At 42.4% G+C, this 14,793-nt stretch overlaps 1 long non-coding RNA gene across 1 annotated transcript in view; it reads left to right on the forward strand.

Annotated features, from left to right (window-relative positions):
• Positions 1-4,583: 4,583 nt before the first annotated feature.
• The window catches only part of LOC133237629 (uncharacterized), a 28,725-nt gene continuing 18,515 nt past the window's right edge, over positions 4,584-14,793 (forward strand). Inside the window, exon 1 of the long non-coding RNA XR_009733279.1 lies at positions 4,584-5,238. This is a non-coding gene — a long non-coding RNA (uncharacterized LOC133237629). The remainder of the gene's footprint in view (positions 5,239-14,793) is intronic.

A 14,793-nucleotide genomic window follows, 5' to 3' on the forward strand; every position in this document is an offset into this window, starting at 1 on the left:
TTCAGATTTCTTATGAATGCAGTGAGAGCACATGGAAAGGAAAGAAAAGGAGTAACAAACATGAGACTCAGGATAAAGTCAGGGCAGGTGGAGCTGGAATGAAATAAGGGAATGGCCTGATGGTTACGTGAAGGTCACTGTCAAATCCTGGCTTTTGTTTGGGGAGGTGGTCTCTTTGGTCTTGTGTGAATGCATACTTAATTCCTTAGTCGTGTCCAACTCTGTGACCCCATGGACTGTAACTCACCAGACTCCTCTGTCCGTGGGATTCTCCAGGCAGGAATACTGGAGTGGGTTGCCATTTCCTCCTCCAGGGGATCGTCCCGACTCAGGGATCGAACCTGGGTCTCTCCTACATTGCAGGTAATTTCTTTACCTGCTGAGCCACCTAGGAAACCCCCTCACTAGCCTTACTGCATTTAGAAAACAACGAAATAAATAGAAAACACCAACTGGAGTGTATCATTGACCGAGGATTACTAGTAGTCTAATTCACACAAGTGTGTGCATACTAAGTCACTGAGTTATGTCTGACTCTTGTCTACCCCATGGACTGTAGCCTGCCAGTCTCCTCTGTCCAAGAGATTCTTCAGGCAAGAACATCAGAGTGGGTTGCCATGCCCCCTCCAGGGGATCTTTCCAACCCAGAGAATGAACCTGCATCTCTATGTCTACTGCATTGGCAGGTGAGTTCTTCACCTCTTGCATGACCTGGGAAGCCCAGTTTGTACATCTGAGGTCCTAAAAACACCCAAAGAAACAAGAAAAAAAACAACAAATAAAGAAAAATTGGGTCCAAGTCATACAGTGCTGCATTAAGGACTCAAATTCAGGTTCAGCAGACTCTGAAGCCCCCACTGCCACCAGAACAGAGACCTCTACCCTGCTTTCAACTAGAGATGTACAAACAGCACAACTGACTCCCATTCATCTATGAGGATGGAGCAACCTTGTCTACAGGTCATAACCAGAACCGATCAACTTAGTTTTTCCAGCTTGTGTTGAAAGACAAGAAAGGTATCACCAGTCTAACAGACATTTTGAACAGTACACAGACCAACCAAACCTAGCATCCTGAACTGGAGGGAGCTGTCTCACTCTCACAGACTCAGAGTCCTTGGGACGCAAGGACTTGAGATGATGATAAAGGTGGTGATCCTGATGATTTAACGCTGTTATCTGCTTATCAGCCAGAGCACTACCAACGCTTTTTGACATGTCCCTCACTACAATCTATGAGGCATGAATTATTATTGTTTCCAATTTAAAGACAAACTGTAAGAAAAAGAGGTCAAGAAATTTCCCAGAGGACATACAATTATGATGGAAGTCTTGAACCCAGTTGTCTCTTGTTCCATTGTCCAAGCTCTTAATGGTGGTGATACTAATACACACACATATGTACAGAAACACACACAGTACCAACACAAATATCCACATGTACTTTCATGTGTATAGATACACACATGTGCGTGGACACTACATATATAAATGCACACTCATACATATACATATAGACACACATCATATACACATATGCATGAACATACACCCATGCACAATCTGTATTTAGACATACATATTCACATACATGTATTAACACTTATGCATATATACTCATAACAAAAGATACATACTCATAAGCACACATGTATAGACACATATGAACACACACACACATGCACTCATATGTACAGACACAAACACACAAAATGCTGCCTAGTTTTTCTGGCATTACTTGAGACTCATTAACTATTTTCAAAAACCCTTGTGTCCCTTCCCTTCTCCAGCATATGTCACTGATTCATCCATATGAGAAGCAACGTGGCTTAAAATGAACGTGATTCCCTTGGAGCAGCTGGTCCATGACGCCCATCCTGGGGCTCCCGGTTACAATCCTTGCTGGTGATTTCACACATGCTTCCCGCCATGGCCTGTCCTTCACACCCCTGGGCACCACAGCCTCCCATTGTATCTCACTTTCTGCTCCTCCTCAGGGCCAGGCCCACACCTGCCAGTGGCCTCTCAGAGCAACTTAGTGGAAATGAAGCCATCGATATTTGTAACCATATCTGTTTAAATTCGGGAAAATCTATTAAGTCTTTTTGCTGTGACAAAAGCAAAGAAAAATTTTGCTTAATTGCTGGTGATGTATATACCAGATGGAGTCTGGAATGTAACCAGCACTTATTGAATGGCCACCATTAAGATTATAAAAAATAAGACTCACTATTATCATCACTCACAGAAAGTCTAGACTTCCTAAATTTGGCTTCTGAGATCTTATTTTTGGAGGTTTTTAGTTTGGGGCATTTACCTGGTGGCTCAGATTGTAAAGAATCTGCCTCAGTGTGGGAGAGCCGGTTTGATCCCTGGGTCAGAAAGATCCCCTGGAGAAGGAAATGGCAATTCTCCAGTATTCTTGTCTGGAGAATTCCATGGACAGAGAAGCCTGGTGGGTACAGTCCATAGGGTCACAAAGAGTTGGGCACGACTGAGCACCAACACACACACACACATACACATACCCTTACAGTGTCTAAATGTGAAGTTCTCCCATGAGTTTAGGTTCAGTTATAAGAACATTCTCTCAAATTGGATTTTAAAAGCTAGAGGCTCCAGAGAATAATGAAAGAGTAAACAGGCTACAATTTCCAGTACTTGCTGTTGATGTAATTAAGTGAGATGGGTATGTGAGTTGGAAGTGGGATACAAAAATGCAAAAAAGGAAAAAAGCTCAAAAAGCAACAACAAAAAAAGCCTGTACAAACTCTGAATCACTAAGATATGTGAGAGCCAGGGAAAAGGCGCATGGAACTCCCTTTCCCCCAATCACTGCTTCCCCCCCATCCCCCAAACACACATACACACTTCATTGTTTAGTTCTGGGACAGTCCATCAACCACTCAGGTGCCACTAGTGGTAAGAATCTGCCTGCCAATGCAAGAGATGCAGGTTCAATCCCTGGGTCAGGAAGATCCCTGGAGGAGGAAATGGCACCCCACTCCAGTATTCTTGCCTGGAGAATCCCATGGATGGAGGAGCCTGGTGGGCTACAGTCTGTAGGATTGCAAACAGTTGGACACAACTGAGCACACACACAAACACACACACACACATTCTACCAAATGTCACTTAGACCTTCAAAACACAAAACCTTAACCTTTCTAAAAACTTAGGATGTTGTAGTTTCACCTTGTTAAAAAATAGAGACAACAGACTCCAAATGGAGTCACCTGTGCTAAGCCTCATGTCAGCAAACCAAGACTTAAATCCCAACCTTCTTGCAATTTCTGCTCCTCCCAGGTCTGTAATCTTATACCAGTCCATCTAGACTTGCCTGGACAGCAGAAATATGTAATCCACTGATAACTGGCCCATTTTTCCATTCCCCAAAGGAAGTAAGGGAATCTGCTCTTTCTTTCTCCTCACCCCGTGTGCTTATAAAAACCTCCCATTTGGTTCAGCTCCTTGGAGCTTTTTTTAACTTTGTCAGATGGGATGCCTCTCGATTCATGAATCATTGAATAAAGCCAATTAGATCTTCAAATGGACTCCACTGAATTTTTTTTAAACAACCTGTACCTTTCATGGAGAAGGCAGAAACAGAAAAGCAAAAGAGACTAAGGATTTGGAATGCTGAGTTCTCACATCAAACTAGAAAATTTTGCTCCATGGTGTCTCAGTAAAAAGCCCTCCAGTGTGATTTCAGATCCAAAGACCATTGGGGTTTGCTCTCAACTGAATCCTGAGGCCATGGGAGTCCACAACAACTACATTTTGCTCTTACATCACAGAAGAAGTGCAGTGGGAGGTTGAGAATGATCCCAGGCTAGAAAAAGTTCTCAACACAGAAGAAAATAAGCCAACGGAGCAGGAAAAGCTTCACAAAATCTTCATCCCACAAAGACTAAAAAACAGGTAAAGGAACATAAGAGATCTTGGCAGCTGCCTCCAGGCTGGTTAGAGACGTGGGCTTTAAATAGATGTTTCCACAGAGAACAGGATCACATCTGGAGCCTACAAGTTAATTTCTCCCAACATCAAACAGATGCTTACTCTTAAAATGCTAAACAGTATATGTTTAAGGAGGCTCTAAGACTAATGTTTTCTAAATACGACAAATGTGGCTTCGTATTTTCTTACAACAGCCAAAATGGTTTTAATGCAGAGAATATCAGTGCTGGGAAGGACCAAGGAAATAAGCTCTTCCAGCCCTCATTTTAGGAAGGAAGAACTGAGACCCCGTTAGTTACATGACTTATTGATTCTATGTAGTTTGTGACTGAGCAGGAAGTCAGACCTGAGTGGTGATTTTCACTTATTTTAACCTCTCATAAAAACTTAAATGTCCCCTGGAATTACAGGAACTGTCATGAAAGTGTAAGCACCAACTAAAAGCAGCCCCTGGGGACCCCTGTTGTTGTTCAGTCACTAAGTGGTTTCTAACTCTTTGCAACTCCATGAACTGCAGCACGCCAGCTTCCCCGTCCTTCATTCTCTCTCAGATGTGAAATTTGGCAGGACTGATGCTGGAGCTTCAGCAGACCTGGCAAAGGGTCCCTGGAGAAGTGGCTGGCCTCTCCCAGGAATTGGGAGCCGCTGCTGATGTCATGACAGGGACCCAGAGCAGCAGAGGGGAAGGTGGCAGATGCCACAGGGTAACTAAGGACCCTGAGCCCATGAGATGCACCTTAAATACTCCAGAAAAAAAGGGGGGGCAGTGAATAGAAAAGGAGAATCTGGACAGGGTTCTGGAATTTCTGAGATTCAGGCAAAGGGATGAATCGGGGAAATAATCTCTTCTGACTCTTTTAGTCACTGTGACTCCCAGGCAGGGTGGCTGAGACCAATAGGTCATAAACCATCGTAGAAGACGTACAACAGTCCCGACCACCTGCCAAGGTAACCCACCGAGGTGAGGTCCGTCAAATGTCCACCAGTCTCACAAGAAAGGCATGTGCCTGCCCACTGTACTCACGAAGCCTCGGGAAGCTCAGAGACATTGTGGTTGAGTCTTGGTTTTAATCCAAGTCTACTGACTCGGGAACCAGCCCAGGAGACACAGTGGCCCAGGCGTGACCCATTTACCCGTTAGAATGACCATCTTACTAGGTTATCCAGGGCAGCACAATTCAAAATCAACAGCTCTTCTTCCTCTTTGTTTTTTTTTTTTTCCCCCAGAATATCATCTGGATCCAGCTGACTACAAGGAACAAGTATACTTCCGAAAGTCAGGTAACCTTCCAGGAATTCTTTGTTTCCTCATTTTTAACATGTGCTTTTTCTCTGACTGTTTCAACATCTTTGAAATCAGGATGTGAAACTGATTCATATATTCAATGTGGCAGTGTTTCCTACCCCCAAAGTGTTATTAAATTGATGGGCTGATCATATAGCAGCTGAAAGTTGAAGAGTCATTGTATTTTTTTTTAATTTTTTATTTTGTATTGGAGTATAGCTGATTGATTACCTGCATTGGGAAGATCTCCTGGAGAAGGGAATGGCTCCCCATTCACTATTCTTGCCTGGAAAATTCCATGGACAGAGGAGCCTGGTGGGCTACAGTCCATGGGGTTTGCAAAGAGTCGGACAGGACTGAGTGACTAACGTTTTCATTTTTTCATAGCCAATTAACAATGTTTTGATAGTTTCAGGGGAACAGGGAAGGGACTCAGCCATACATATACATGTGTCTATTCTCCCCCAAACTCCCCTCCCATCCAGGCTGCCACATAATATTGATCAGAGTTCCATGTGCTATACAGTAGGTCCTTGTTGGTTATCTGTCTTAAACTCCCTAACTATCCCTTTCCCCAGTCTTCCACCTGGCAACCATAAGTTGGTTCTCTAAATCTACGAATCTGTTTCTGCTTTGTAAATCAGTTCATTTGTATTTTTTTAAGAGGACAAACACCTTTGAAAACTCAGATTAACCATTCTCACATGCTTATCCAGCATGTTTCTGCTCTAGAACATGTCTATAAGTTCTCTACCTATCAATCACTGGAAATGAGGGTATGGCATAAGCTGGCAAAAAGCTAAGGCCTTAAATTCCTAGATTCAATCACTAAGGCTCAGTAAGGGCCTCTCCATGCCAGATCCAAAATTCCTGGAATGAATCTGCTGTGGTAAAATCCATCCCATTGAAACAGGTGTGACTGAAAGCTTTTGATAGGGGTTGTCAGATATATTTTGATGCTGTTCTGGCACTGAGTTTAATATTAGTAGATCATCTCATTTTTCCTGGGGAGATAGCAAGGTTTAACTTGGGGTTTCATAGAGTCGGACACGACTGAGCGACTAACACACACACACACACACACACACACACACACACACACACACACACTGCTTCATTTCATAGCTTTACAAAGTTATTTAAACTCTTTGGATGTTTCTTCCTCATCTAAAAAAGTGAAATGAATAGTACCTGCTGCATAGAGCTACGGTAAAGATTGTGACCTCTTAACAAAAATTATTCCAAACTTCTTTGTGAAATAAAATGAAGAATACAGAACAAAGAGAAAGATGAAAAGACTGGCATGTGACAGGTGTTCAGTAACTGTTCATTACCTTCCCTGAGTAATAGTTTATGTTTTTCCCATTCTAAAAGGGAGAATTTCAGTTACTGTAATCAATAAATATATGAAAATAACTCCTAACCACCAAGTATGAGACATTCCAAAGAATCAAAGTATTTCATCTGCTTCAAAGTGAAAATCTGTAGCAAATTAAAATCGAAGGCACACAGCTTCAAAGAGAAGGCTGACTTGAATTAAAAAAGATGAACATAATGCTAAGTCCAGCATGAAACGATGACTCAGAAAACTGGACTGCAGGCCCCTGTGACTCTTACTGTACAATCAATGGCTGCCTTGTATAGAGGAGGGTACAATTTCCCCCAATTAATAGAATGACCCTTTCATGCTTTCGAGAACTGTGTGAAACTTTTGAAGAAAGACATGCAAACCCAAATTGAAAAGAAAGAGAAAAATAGATAAATATGCTAGGTGTAGCTTAATTTCAGTTTTTGCTGTTTTTTGACTTATAAATTCACCCAATTGGTGTCTGCAATTGTAATTTACAAGGGGTGGATGCTGTTGCCAACACATGATCATCTCTCTGCTTATTCCTGCTACTCAAAATAATATTGAAAGAGCTTAAATATTTATCTTTGAAGCAAGTAATGCAAATACTATTGCTGCTACTCAGTCGCTAAGTCTTCTCTTGGGTCATTAACACTAGATTTGACAAGAATTTCTTTCTATATTAAGGGTTCTAAAGAAGCTATATTCTAATACTATTTTGTATTATTAATTATCACATTATGCATTAGAGTTGTTGTTGCTGTTTATTTGCTAAGTTGTGTTCCACTCTGCAACCCCATGGACTGTAGCCCACCAGGCTCCTCTGTCCATGGAATTCTCCAGGCAAGAATACTGGAGTGGGCTGCCATTTCCTTCTCCAGGGGGGTCTTCCTGACCCAGGGACTGAACTCAAGTCTTCTGTATTTTCAGGGAGATTCTTTGCCACTGAGCCATCAGGGAAGCCCGAGTGCACATAGTTCAGTTCAGTTCAGTTGCTCAGTCGTGTCTGACTCTTTGCGATCCCATGAATCGCAGCATGCCAGGCCTCCCTGTCCATCACCGTCTCCTGGAGTTCACTCAAACTCATGTCCATCAAGTCAGTGATGCCATCCAGCCATCTCATCCTCTGTAATCCCCTGCCCCCAATCCCTCCCAGCATCAGAGTCTTTTCCAATGAGTCAACTCTTCGCATGAAGTGGCCAAAGTACTGGAGTTTCAACTTTAACATCATTCCTTCCAAAGAACACCCAGGGCTGATATATTTTAGAATGGACTGTTTGGATCTCCTTCCAGTCCAAGGGACTCTCAAGAGTCTTCTCCACCACCACAGTTCAAAAGCATCAATTCTTCGGCACTCAGCTTTCTTCACAGTAGAGATCTATTTAAAAGATAGATGATTCTCTTGTATACTGCTCTTCTGAATGTGTTTATCAATAGATATCCTCAAAGGGAACTCAAAATTCTATCATGCTAATTATTTCCCTGTAGGAACTCCATTTTCCACATGCCTCCATACCAGAGAATCGGGGATAGGGTGAGGGTCTACTTATTGGACCTACCCCCATCACTCAGGCTGCCTGACCCTCTGCTCAGATTGACTTTGACTTTGGGAAACACCATCAGGACTGAAGTAGAGGAGAGATAGGCTGGAGTACTTTCCCCTGGTTTCCTCCCAGCTATGATGCCATGTGCTTCCCAGGGGCTGCATATGTCTCCAAGGACCTGATCTCCAAGGACCATTCAGTTTGCAGACTCCTTAAAAAACTAAAAACAGAACTACATATGATCCAGCAATCCCATTCCTGGTCATAAACCCATAACCAGAAAACTATAATTCAAAAACACACATGCACCCTAATGTCCATTGGAGCTGTATTTACAATAGCTAAGACATGGAAACACTGAAATGTCCATCAACAGAGGAATGCGTAAAGAAGATGTGGTACATGTATACAATGGAATATTAGCCATAAAAAGGAACAAAACCATGCCATTTGCAGAAATGTGGGTGGACCTAGAGACTGTTATACAGAGTGAAGTAAGTCAGAAAGAAAAAAATATCCTATAATATTGCTTATATGTGGAATCTAGAAAAATGGTGCAGATGAAGGTGTTAGTCAGTCATGTCTGACTCTTTGTGACGCCATGGACTGTAGCCCACCAGGCTCCTCTGTCCGTGGAATTCTCCAGTCAAGAATACTGGAGGGGGTTGCCATTTCCTTCTCCAGGGGATCTTCCTGACCCAGGGATTGAACCCAGGTCTCCCACATTTCAGGCAGACTCTTTACCAACTAAGCCACCAGGGAAGACTAATTTGCAAAGCAGAAAGACACAGATATAGTGGAGGGTGGAATGAATTGGGAGATTGGGATTGACATGCACACAATACTATGTATAAAGCAGGCAACTAATGAAAACCTACTGTATAGAGCAGGGAGCTCTACTCAGTGCTCTGTGGGGACCTAAATGGGAAGGAAATATCGTTGGCACCATTCTTGTTGGAAGCATTCTCTCCTACCCTTCCACTCACACTGAATGCTGTAAAAAGCTTCCTCCCCTCACCATGTCAGTCTAGGGTGGTTACGGCTCCCTCCTCTTCTGGTCTTGGTACCTCAACATCTCTTGTTGGCTTCTATAAAATTCCCTGCTGAAATTCACAGCTGCATGTGCCTCCTGCTTCCTGGGGCAGTCCTAATGGCTACATCCACAAACGAAGCTAATAGATAGCTAAAATGTGTTTGTTCTGTACTTCAATAATTCAGCTAGAGCAAAATTCTGCATTTTGGCATATGTCATGTATTTTTAAGTCATTTATTTGACCAAGCTATATTAGGCAGAGAAGTTGAAAGATTCAAGGATCATATGTTATGAATAAGTAGTCTAAATATTCTTAAATGTCAACAATTATATTGCATTGTGTTTTTCTGTGTGTGGTACTGTTTAAGATAAATAGGATTTCCTGTGTGGTCATTTAAATGATGTCCAAAGATAATTATTTGGCAGCTTGGTTATTCAGTGAGCTCCATGAAGCCTGACAACATGATATATTTATAGGCAGATGCTGGAAAAACAGTTGGTATTCAAATCCTTGGTGTCCTAGGTAATTACAGTCATTTTTTAATATCTTCAGAACCTTCACAATTCTTTAGCCCTTTACATCCACAAGAAGCAATGGCAAGAACTCAACTTGTTCAAGTGTCCTGAGAAAATGTGAATAAATTACAGATTTGGGTTTATAACATTTAAAAAATTCAGTAGAACAGACTTGGAAATGAACTGTAACTCACATCTGTCACTATCTGTAGAAAACAATTAGTAAGAAGAATACTTTGATGCAACTTTGAGAAATAAGGATCATCAGGAAGAAGCAGGGAAGTTAGAAATTAATCAAACAGCAATGGGCCTTATAATTAGAAAAAGACCATTCAGGGTTGAGTGCCCGGGCAGTACAGACCATGTACAGCCTTTCAACATCCTTCTTCCCTTCCTGATTCTGTCCCCTCACGTGACAGCCATGAAATTTCCTTAAGATGTAAAAGCAACCAATGAAAGCTTAAAAGATGGAGAGAGAGACCGGAAATAGGGAGAGAGGGAGATAGAGAATTTTAATTCTGGAGAGCAGCTAGAGTTTGTTTGACTCCTATAATCTATTAGTGGCTTTAACATAATGAAATAAAATAATTCTGTAGGACACAAAAATGAGAACTAAGATGAAAATCAAGACAGCTGCAATGATCACAATAAATTTCTCTATATTATGAATGTAAGCCTCTTAGAAATACCTCCTTAAATCCCTTAAGATAATACCTAACCTCAATTTGACAAGAGTAAAATGCGGCTCACACACAGAGGCACTAAAATAACACACTTTGAAATGATATTCAGCTTCATAGACAACGAAGACAGCACTCATTTAAATAAAGTACCATCTCACACTTACTAAACTGGGAAACATGAATTAAAATAATAAATCTAATGTTGGCAGGAGTTGCTAGGAGCCCTATGAATTCCTGTAAAGGAGTGCAATAACTTGGGACACAACCATGCAATCTTCAAAAAGAGTCAGGATGTTGAGCACAGCCCAAAGAGTGAAAGTGAAAGCCGCTCAAGCTGCTCCAGCTCTGTGACCCCACAGACTATATAGTCCACGGAATTCTCCAGGCCAGAATACTGGAGTAGGTAGCCGTTCCCTTCTCAAGGGGATCTTCCCAACCCAGGCGTTGAATCCAGGTCTACCTCATTGCAGGCAGATTCTTTGCCAGCTGAGCCACAAGGGAAGCCCCCAGCCTGGGACCCAGTAATTCCAACTTTAGAATCGGTACCCTTAAGATGCAATGGAAAGAGAAAAAAGTTGTGTGCATATGATGTTTTCAAAATACCGTCCATAATGTGGAAATGGCCCTTTTCCAACTATAAGCGAGTGAGCTAAGAATGTTATGTTATTATGATGAAATAAAATAATTTTAAGTTTGAAATATATGAGTATGTACATCCCAGAAAAGTTTCTATATAGTCATCTTGAGCAAAAAAGAAAAATTTAAATGGTAGATCCATTCATTTATTCAACAAAAAATTTTTTATAATGCTTACTGTCTTCTCACAGCCCTGGACTTGAGGATACATCCAATGCTCATTTGTCATGGTTATTTTCTTGTTAAGTATATCGACCAAGGCCACAAAGCTTTTGTGGTGAGCAAACATGAGAATCATTTGGTTGAGAGGGAAAAAAAGTGGAAGAAATATTAGGAAAGGAAAATTTCAATTGGCATTTGCAATGATTGCTAAAGTTTGAATTTGTCATTTTTCTTTGGTAAAACATGTGAAAATCTCACCTTTATTTTGACCTCTAAGTATAGGGTAAAAAGAAATGCCAGGAGTGAAAGAAAAGGGAAATCAAATAAAAACATTAAAAAGATTTCAATATGTCATTTTCTGGAAAGGGAGAACACCCAGAAATAGACACATGATGTCATCTTTTACAGCCTCTCCCCTTCCCAGAAAAATGAAATAATTGCCAGAAAAATTAAATAATTGCCTACAAAAGAATACTAAGCTAGGCATGGTCTAGACTTAAAAATGCTTCAAGCTATGATGAACTTCCTCATTGTCTCTCATTTTTTCAAAACAAAGAGAAATGAGCTATTTAATTATTATGATCAGTAATTTACCTAAAACGTTTTGCCACCCAAAAAACACTAGAAAAATCATCCCAATCTTTAAAAGAGAAGCTAAGAGGGGTTCCCTGGTGAAAGTGAAAGTCACTCAGTCATGTCTGGCTCTTTGTGACCCCCATGGACTATACAGTCCATGGAATTCTCCAGGCCAAAATATTAGAGAGAGTAGCCTTTCCCTTCTCCAGGGGATCTTCCCAACCCAGGGATCGAACCCAGAACCTCCAGAATTGCAGGTGGATTCTTTACCAGCTGAGCCACCAGAGAAGCCCAAGCATACTGGAGTGGGTAGCCTATCCCTTCTCCAGCAGATCTTCCCGATCCAGGAATTGAACAGGGTCTCGTGCATTGCCGGCAGATTCTTTACCAGCTGAGCCACCAGGGAAGCCCTGGTGGTTCAGTGGTAAAGAATCCACCTGTCAATACAGAAGACAAAGGTTCCATCCCTGGTCCGGGAAGATCACACATGCCTTGGAGCATCTAAGCCTTGTGAACCACGACTATTAAGCCTGTGCTCTAGAGCTGGGTGGAGAAGGCAATGGCACCCCACTCCAGTACTCTTGCCTGGAAAATCCCATGGACGGAGGAGCCTGGTAGGCTCCAGTCCATGGGGTTGCTAAGAGTTGGGCACGACTGAGCAACTTCACTTTCACTTTTCACTTTCATGCATTGGAGAAGGAAATGGCAACCCATTCCAGTATTCTTCCCTGGAGAATCCCAGGGACAGAGGAGCCTAGTGGGCTACCGTCTATGGGGTTGCACAGAGTCGGACACGACTGAAGCAACTTAGCAGCAGCAGCAGCAGCTAGAGCTGGGGAACCACAATTACTGAGCCCATGTGCTGCAACTACTGAAGCCGGAGCACCCTAGAGCCCATGCTCCACAACAGTGAGAAGCCACTGCAGTGAGAAGCCCATGCACCGCAACTAGAGAGTAGCCCTCGCTGGCTACAACTAGAGAAAAGCCTGTGCAATAACAAAGACCCAGCACAGCCAAAAATAAAATACATTAAAAAAATTATATATATATATATATACGTATTTTTTTTTAAGAGAGAAGATAGACTGCCAACTGGCCATTGCAAGAATGGCCCTCAGCTGTCTGGGGATCCTGGGGAGATTATCCAGGGAGCCCCTCAGGGGTTCTGGATCTATCTAATTTTGCAGCACAAGCCTAGGAATGTGTTGGAGGAGGGAGGTTGCACTGGCAGCAAACAGGTAGCCAGTTCGCCCAGAACAGAGGTGGCGGGGGGCATATGGACAAGGAAGCAGGAACACAGAACTCAGGGACCAAGTGATGCTCTCCCCCACCCCCCAGAGACCCTCACTTCACATGGGGATCATCCATCCCAGCTGTCCATCACCTTGGGGAACTTCAGGGGCCTGGAAATCCATATCTCTGGGAACACGCTATGTTATATCCTGCTTTAATGTAAGAGTCTCTGGATGTTTTCAAGTCAATTGCCATTAAAGAAAAAAAACCATACCTTCTGGCTGTAACTGTTGACATCTTTCTATCAATCACATCACTGCCCAAATGTGACAACCACGCAGGTCTCATGAAGACCAGGAGATCTCAGCTCTAATTGCCCTTGAGAACCACCTGGGAGCCTTTAAAAACTGACACCAAGGTCCAGGCTTCAGAGACATGAGCTTAATTGATGGGGCCCAGACAGCAATAATTCTAACTCCCTGGTTGATTGTAATGATGGCTATGACAACACCATAGACATTGTATTGTTTGATTTCTTAGCATCCTGTAGACATGGTTCCAGGTTTCCCTTGTAGCTCAGTCAGTAAAGAATCTGCCTGCAATGCAGGAGACCCGGGTTCTATTCCTGGGTCAGGAAGATCCCCTGGAGAAGGAAATGGCAACCCACTCCAGTATTTTTGCCTGGAGAATCCCATGGACAGAGGACCCTGAGGTTGCAAGAGTCAGACACAACTTAGCAACTAAACCACCAGACATGGTTCCAGTAGTCATGTACTGGTATGGCAGCTGGACCATAAAGAAGGCTGAGTGCCAAAGAATTGATGCTTTTGGATTGTGGTGCTAGAGAAGACTCTTGAGAGTCCCTTGGACAGCAAGGAGATCAAACCAGTCAATCCTAAAAGAAATCAACCCTGAATATTCATTGGAAGGACTGATGCTGAAGTTGAGGCTCCAACACTCTGGCCACCTGATGTGACCAAACTTAGGTGGCTCAGTGAGCCAACACACTGGAAAAGAATTTGATGCTGGGAAAGATTGAAGGCAAAAGAAGAAGATGGCAGAGGATGAAATAGTCAGATAGCATCACAAACTCAATGGATATGAATCCGAGCAAACTCCAGCAGATTAAACTGTTTGTTCCCCTTGCAGGGAATGTAAGCAGTCTCTCAGTAATGAAGTCCTAATATAGTCTAGCAGTGAATACCAAGGATGAAAATTCAATCAAATCAGAAGATACTTTCACACTGCCCTATTCCTTCTGAAATTAAACCGCCAAGAAATGAAGCACTACATGAGGTCATCAGGACACAACTATTGTCATTATAATTGGAAAGGTCTAAGAAATGAGTAGAAAATTATCGCTCTTGCAAGAATTAATTAAAATCTTATTAAAGGACTAAAAGGCTATGCCTTATGAGCACTTGTTAAGTACACAGAATTAATCAATTCACACAAGGCACTTTGAGAATAAGCAAATGATTAGTGACTAGTTCTCTAAAATGACCCAACTTTTAGCTTCTTGAGGGCTTCCTTGGTGGCTCAGTGGTAAAGAACCCATCTGCTAATGCAGGAGATGCAGGTTCAATCCCTGGGTCAGGAAGTTGCCCTGGAGGAGGAAATGGCAACCCACTCCAGTATTCTTGCCTGGGGAATCCAATGGATAGAGGAACCCGGTGGGCTACAGTCCATGGGGTTGCAAAGTGTTGGACATGACTGAGCACACACACCTCCATTAGCTTCTTGAAAACTGAAGTAAAAATACAGCTTAAAATTACCAGAAAAGTCTTATGGGCAAATGTCTTGTGGTTATAACTTGCTCT

Source organism: Bos javanicus, chromosome 24 (assembly GCF_032452875.1).
Source record: "Bos javanicus breed banteng chromosome 24, ARS-OSU_banteng_1.0, whole genome shotgun sequence".
NCBI lineage: Eukaryota > Metazoa > Chordata > Mammalia > Artiodactyla > Bovidae > Bos > Bos javanicus.